Source organism: Littorina saxatilis, linkage group LG2 (assembly GCF_037325665.1).
Source record: "Littorina saxatilis isolate snail1 linkage group LG2, US_GU_Lsax_2.0, whole genome shotgun sequence".
NCBI lineage: Eukaryota > Metazoa > Mollusca > Gastropoda > Littorinimorpha > Littorinidae > Littorina > Littorina saxatilis.
The window spans coordinates 16941043-16947180 of NC_090246.1; the positions used below are offsets into that span (position 1 = coordinate 16941043).

At 43.5% G+C, this 6138-nt stretch overlaps 1 protein-coding gene across 1 annotated transcript in view; it reads left to right on the forward strand.

Annotated features, from left to right (window-relative positions):
• Window positions 1–6138, forward strand: part of LOC138958355 (PDZ and LIM domain protein 5-like) — a gene marked incomplete in the record, with an annotated part of 29956 nt that overhangs the window by 16992 nt on the left and 6826 nt on the right.

Below are 6138 nucleotides of genomic sequence, written 5' to 3' on the forward strand. Positions count from 1 at the left end.
GTGCAAGCACGCGTGAAATTTTCTTGGCCCCATTTAAGGAGGTGTTTTGTGTGTGTGAGTGTGTGTGTGTGTGTGTGTGTGTGTATGTGTGTGTGTGTGTGTGTGTGTGTGCGTGTGTGCGTGTGTGTGTGTGTGTGTGTGTGTGTGTGTGTGTTTCAGTTAGGGGGTTGGGGGGGAGGGGGGGTGGAGGAAAGAAGGAAGGACTTGAATTAAAAAGCCCACGAAAAGAGCTTACATGGTGTCTCCTGTGAACAGCGGGTCCCGTGCTTTGACAACTTGGTACAGCCGGACACGACATGCATACACACATCAACAACCACGACTCGACACTTACTGATGGATACACGTCTTCTTCCACTTGTTGTTCTTCTTTGCGTGTCTGTGTGTTATTGTGTGTTTGTGTGTGTGCGTGTGCGTGCGTGCGTGTGTGTATTTTTGCTTGGTTTATTTTTAATTAGGCACATATTATTCTTGCAATGCATTAAAAAAAACGTATACACAAGACCTAGACCGTGGCTTCGCGAAAAAACTTGCAAACACGTACTTCGAGCAAAGCACTCTTTATTTGCACGGTTTATTTTGATGAATCAGAACACGTAAAGGCGTACATATCTATATAGGCAAAAACATGCCGTATACAAGTGAAAACCCAGCAAAACTATTGCAGTTATGTCCCTCCCTCGGTCACGATCTTCCCTCCTCCGCAGTTTTACCGCCGTCTTTTCACAGATAGCGCAAGTCAGACACTTAGAAACAGATGAAGCCACGACAGAAACCCAATGAAATAGATGAAAATGCGTTGATCATGGCTGAATATCCTCAAAAGTTAGTGTATACCTGGAGTTGCAGGAGGGTCTTCCCTGCTGAGATGTCAACGTCTGTTTATCGTCTGAAGAGCGAGTGTATGTGTGACAAGAAGTGCGGTGATTTGCGGGTTGCCTTGACAACCAGTGGTGTGTGTGTGTGTCCATGCCTGTGTGTGTGTGAGTGTGTGTGTGTCTTTGTCTGTCTGTCTCTCTTTCTGTCTGTCTGTCTCTGTGTGTGAATGAGTGTGTGTGTTTGTGTTTCTGTGTGTGTGTGTGTGTGTGTGTGTGTGTGTGTGTGTGTGTGTGTCTGTCTGTCTGTGTTGTTTGGAGCAGTGAGGATGTTGGGGGCGAACTCTTGAATGCAAAAAGACCCACTCCTTGTTGATATAGTGAGCTTCTGTTACTCCCTCATCTTGTGGAGAGATACACCCCTAGGACCAACGCACTGTACACTTGGAGTCATTTCCCTTCTTGTCGTTCGCCTGTCACACGCGGAGTTCAGTGCTGGTGGTCTTCTGCAGAACTTCCACAGGTCCGTACAGCTTCTCTTGGAGCTTTTTCGGCCTGGGCCAAGTCTATATATATCCTCAGGGTCTGGAGGCTCCTGCAATCCTGTAGAATGTGGGCCGTGTGTAAGTTCCCTCATCGCGGTTATTCGGACACACACAAAATCAAACTGAGGTCTATTTCTCCCACCATGCATAGGGGTGTCTTACGAGAAATAATCAGTTTGCAAGTTCTCTGTTCACACGTTAGTCAAAGCAGACAGACAGTGTAGCTGTGCTCTGTTACAAGTGCCCTGGGTCTGTGTGCTCGGCCACATCCTCTCAGTTTCCTTTTCTCTCTGTCACGTCTACTGGTTGACAATAGGGTTTCAATTCTCTACCGGGACGCTGGCCGGATTTAGTGTGTGGTACGTATGTACTTTGCATAGTATACTCAACAGTCATTGAGTACTAGAAGTGAAACGCTCGGCAACATTTTGATCAGTAGCCACTAAGTAGTTTGATAGCTGAAAAGTCAGATCTGCATTGACAAACGACTGCTATGAAGTAAATTACAAAACAGAAACAATTGAAACTGGGACCATCTTAGCAGGAGTCTGATAAGTAATTAAAGATATTAATAACTAATGAGTAAGTAATATAACGGAAGTAATAATAGTTAAATAAGCCTGAAGTAGTTTGTTTGTTTGTTTGTTTGCTTAACGCCCAGCCGACCACGAAGGGCCATATCAGGGCGGTGCTGCTTTGACATATAACGTGCGCCACACACAAGACAGAAGTCGCAGCACAGGCTTCGTGTCTCACCCAGTCACATTATTCTGACACCGGACCAACCCGTCCTAGCACTAACCCCATAATGCCAGACGCCAGGCGGAGCAGCCACTAGATTGCCAATTTTAAAGTCTTAGGTATGACCCGGCCGGGGTTCGAACCCACGACCTCCCGATCACGGGGCGGACGTCTTACCACTAGGCCAACCGTGCCGGTTCCTGAAGCAGTCAGGATCTTGCTTTTTGGTACGAGTCAAAGCGGAGCGCTCTTTTCCCAAGTAACAGCCTGGGCGGATCTGAGACAGCGAGGAGAACTGTTTTCTCGGGAAGGACTGTGGCTTTAACCTTGTCCATCCAAGTCAAATACAGCAATCGTCCTTTCCTTGGTTTCTTTTTATATTTAGTCAAGTTTTGACTAAATATTTTAACGTAGAGGGGGGAATTGAGACGAGGGTCGTGGTGTATGTGCGTGTGTGTGTGTCTGTCTGTCTGTGTGTGTGTGTAGAGCGATTCAGACTAAACTACTGGACCGATCTTTATGAAATTTGACATGAGAGTTCCTGGGTATGAAATCCCCATACGTTTATTTTTATTTTTTCAATAAATGTCTTTGATGACGTCATATCCGGCTTTTCGTGAAAGTTGAGGCGGCACTGTCACGCTCTCATTTTTCAACCAAATTGGTTGAAATTTTGGTCAAGTAATCTTCGACGAAGGCCGGGGTTTGGTATTGCATTTCAGCTTGGTGGCTTAAAAACTAATGAGTGAGTTTGGTCATTAAAAATCTGAAAATTGTAAAAAAAAAAAAAATTTATAAAACGATCCAAATTTACGTACATCTTATTCTTTATCATTTTCTGATTCCAAAAATATATAAATATGTTATATTTTGATTAAAAACAAGCTCTGAAAATTAAAAATATAAAAATTATTATCAAAATTAAATTGTCCAAATCAATTTAAAAACACCTTCATCTTATTCCTTGTCGGTTCCTGATTCCAAAAACATATAGATAGATATGATATGTTTGGATTAAAAACACGCTCAGAAAGTTAAAACGAAGAGAGGTACAGAAAAGCGTGCTATCCTTCTCAGCGCAAGTACTACCCCGCTCTTCTTGTCAATTTCACTGCATTGCCGTGCGCGGTGGACTGACGATGCTGCGGTCTTGCTGCGTTGCATTGCGTTCAGTTGTGAGTTCGACAGCTACTTGACTAAATGTTGTATTTTCGCCTTACGCGACTTGTTTTATGCTGTGTCTGTCTAAGTATGCTGTTCCTGCACGACATTTGCTTATTGTGCAAGAACGTACGAACCACCTTACTGCTACAAAGTGAACCTTTAACGCCACTCCGACCCTAAGAACAGCCATTGCATTGCCCAACAGGAATGTTCTTGCTCTTACAGTCACTCGATTGGCAGCACTTTGAACGATGACTCATTTGAATCAGTGCCTCAATAGTACATAGAACGCGTTTGAAGAAAAAAGAGCAGGATTTTGCTGTGACTATAGCACCTAATAAAATAGAAAGACGGTCTTGATCAATGACGTTTCAGGAAGGCGTACAGTGGTGTGAAGTTTGAGTCGCTTTTAGCGTGAACCATTTGTACATACCTTTTGAATTAAGTGCGCTACGGGCGATATGAGATTATAAAGCTGTTGAAGGAGACTTTAGTGAGCGAGACGGGCGCTTCTATTGGGTAGGGCAAAGGCAGAGAGAGGGGGCGAGAGAGAGCGAGAGAGAGAGAGAGAGCGTGTGTGTGTGTGTGTGTTTGTCACTTTGTGTGTGTGTGTGTGTGTGTGTGTGTGTGACTGAGTCATGTTTGTGTGTGTGTGTGTTAACTTTGTGTGTCAAGTTTGTGGGTTCATTCATGTCTGAAATTACCACCGGACCAAATTAACACATCAGATCAGTCACCACAGCATATTACACCAACTCACCGGACCAAATTAACACATCAGATCAGTCACCACAGCATATTACACCAGCTTTAGTCTTCTTGCCCTCCGTGTATTAATCAGCTGAAAGAGCTATAGGTTTTTGCGGCCATGGGCTGGCCAGCCGATAAGGACAGCACGGGGTGAATGTGGGAAGTGTTTGTGGACAATTTATCACCGATAGCCGGGCCTGTGACAGCCCCTTTCCGGCTGTGGGAACGAACGAAAATTAGGGGGCTTATTGTCCCGTCAGGGCTTAAAGTGCCTATATTGGACATGAGTTTTTATACGATATATTTGGAGAAAAAAAAGCAGCTAACGAGAGCTGATTAAAAGACGGGAAGATGACGGGGAGGGGGTGATAAGGAGTTAAAAGGTTACCGTTAAGACTTGATAAAATGAAGTATCATGTATCACCTTAGTATCCGTGGGGTCCACATACGTATTATGGGGGAATGGGGCGATAAAATCGAGTATATATTTATTTTGTCAAACCAAAGTTTAAAAGTTATAAAAACAGAGCTACATTTGTTTAAAACGGGTTAAAATAGATGTTCGTGCTGGGAACCAGCACTCAATAGTCGAGAAAAATATGTTTCTCTTAAAATTATGTACACTATGCCTAACTGCTGGCCTGGGCTTGATGAATAGCGACTTTATAGTACGCTCCTGTCTGTACCTGGCTCGATCATGTGTACACCACCATAGGCGGTGAAGAGTTTGATGGCTAATGCAAGTTTAAGTGAAGTTAAGTCCTTACCTATTTTGAATAATCTGAATACGCAATCCTTCACAATTTGTTTGTTTTGGTTACACCCAGGAGTTAACGGAAGAAAGGGATTTGATTGTCTGAATTTATAATGCTAATCACATCGTTATTTTGAGTGTAATTGGACAAATCTGCAATTTTGTTGAACATCAAATATGTCGAATGTAGTTTCAGCGTTCAGATTTTTTGTATTGCATGAACTTGCGTGGCTGGGCTCGAATCTTACAAAAACAAAAACACTCCACGTCTGTTCTTTCCATAATTATATCACTGAACACACTTCAGTCCAGTCTTTGCTGACGTTATTTCACCTTTGGACGTAGGTCCCTCTTCTTCACACTAATTATTTCTGGAGTAACGTTACATGAACAGTGTGTGGGAAGGGGTGGTTATGATTACGAAGCAATTTATCAGCCCTGAGGGTGACTTTCTGATCCTGCTGAGAGGCCTTTGATCTGGCCTGTAAGTTCCCTCTCTTTACTCGTGTGTTTGTCTGTTTGGAGAAAGATTTACGGGCGGCGTCAGTTTGGACAAAAAGAGAGAAACTTTACTTAACCGCACTTGAAGTTTTCTAGGGTTATATCTTCGGATGAGAAGTATACTTTAGCGTTGTGTAGCCTTACGTATCGTACCCTATTTCATCTTATATAATCTGACCCCCCCCCCCCCCCCCCGCTTCCATTACCCTTTCATGCTCACCTAAAGTCAGAGAAAATCAGGTCTTCCAACGTTACCTATTGGAAGTTATTTTGAGTAACCATTAAACCTTATTTTGGCTTACACAATGTTACATGTTAACATTTGTGTCAGAGTATTTCTACTTTCATTTTGTCTCCAAATACTTGGTTATCGAGTAGGGGTTTCCTTCGATTTGCGTTCGGGTAAACTATTTGGTTAACGTTACAGACCACCTGCACTAACAGATTTTGTCTCTTCATGTAGGTCTCTCGTTATTACTGCAATGAAAGTTTTCGCAAATACCTGTGCTGGGCAGTTCTTTCAAGGCTTTGTGGACAAAGAAAACGTTTAGCTGCCTGACGCGTAAACACAGCATTCTACACCTAAATGTCACACAGGAAGGTCGGGGTGAGCTCGCAAACCACCTTCACGCGTCGTTTGAAGCTGGGTTCGAGAGACCCTTGCCTGAGATTGCGTGAAATTGCTGGAATTTCATTACCGGTGCTAGCTTTCAAAAACGGCGATTTTACAGTTCAACTTGCAGTCCTTCCTTGCGTCTTTTGACATTAGGAATCTTGCCCGAGGCTGCGTGAAATTGCTCGACTTTCATCGTTTGCGGTGCTTGGTCTCTGAAGTGGTGATATTTTACCAGTTCCTACAGCCTGATTA